The sequence below is a fragment of the Otolemur garnettii genome, unplaced genomic scaffold (assembly GCF_000181295.1).
Source record: "Otolemur garnettii isolate 467f Iridium unplaced genomic scaffold, OtoGar3 scaffold00122, whole genome shotgun sequence".
Lineage (NCBI taxonomy): Eukaryota > Metazoa > Chordata > Mammalia > Primates > Galagidae > Otolemur > Otolemur garnettii.
The window spans coordinates 3,523,084-3,524,134 of NW_003852517.1; the positions used below are offsets into that span (position 1 = coordinate 3,523,084).

General features: G+C 40.1%; 1 protein-coding gene across 1 annotated transcript in view; it reads left to right on the forward strand.

Annotated features, from left to right (window-relative positions):
• QTRT2 (queuine tRNA-ribosyltransferase accessory subunit 2) overlaps window positions 1-1,051 on the forward strand; it is a 28,419-nt gene that overhangs the window by 11,649 nt on the left and 15,719 nt on the right. The gene's annotated exons all lie outside the window — the stretch shown is intronic.

Here is a 1,051-nt window from a genome sequence, read left to right on the forward strand (position 1 = left end):
GGCTGGGGATTTGAACCCGCCACCTTAGGTGTATGTGGCTGGCGCCTTAGCCGCTTGAGCCACAGGCGCCAAGCCTGTAATTCGAATTCTAAAGAAAATATTTTGTTTGGGTACAGTTGCTCACGCCTGTAATCCTAGCACTCTGGGAAGATCACTTGAGGTCAGGAATTCAAGACCAGCCTAAGCAAGAGTGAGACTTTCTCTCTACTTAAAATAGAAAAAAATTAGCCAGGCGGGGTGGCATGCTCTTATAGCCCAGCTACACAGGAGGCTAAGACAGGAGGATCACTTAAAACCCAGGAGTTTGAGGTATTGTGAGCTACAGTGACCCTGCTGTGCTCTAGCTAGGTGACAGAGCAAGACTATGAAAAAAAAGAAAATATTTAGACCTCATATATCTATCCCAGTCGTAAGGGAGAAAGGATTAATTTAAACAGTAATTCTTAGGCTTTAGTACAGAATAAAAAGACTGCATATGGCCCCTCCATTGATGTCTTTGTTGACTTCTGCTAAGAAGCAGGATGCTGTAGGAGAAGGAGTAATCAAAGATGGAATATTGTATAGAGAGTCTCTTGAACTGTGGGATTTTTGCACATAATTCTGTATCTAACTCAATCTAGTACCAAAAGTTAATAATGTATGGGGCCTTAAACTATGTTTTGGGGATACAAACATAAATTGGGGTACTCTAGTCAGACAAATATATAATGGTGTGATAAGTGGTATCTTCTCTATAAAAGAAATAAATCCGAATTGCTATAAGGACTTAGAGGATAGAATCATTGATAATGGTCAGGAAGGTTTGGGAACACATTTGATTAGGTGATGTGTGAACTCAGTATCTGAAATGATGCATTGTATTTGCCACACAAAGAAATAGGAGAAGTCTAACATATAGAAATGAAAAATACTTGAGGTGATGGATATCCTAAGTACCCTGATTTGGTCATTACACATTTTTTTTTTTTTTTTTTTTTTTTTGAGACAGAGCCTCAAGCTGTCCCCCTGGGTAGAGTGCCCTGGCATTACAGCTCACAGCAACCTCCAACTC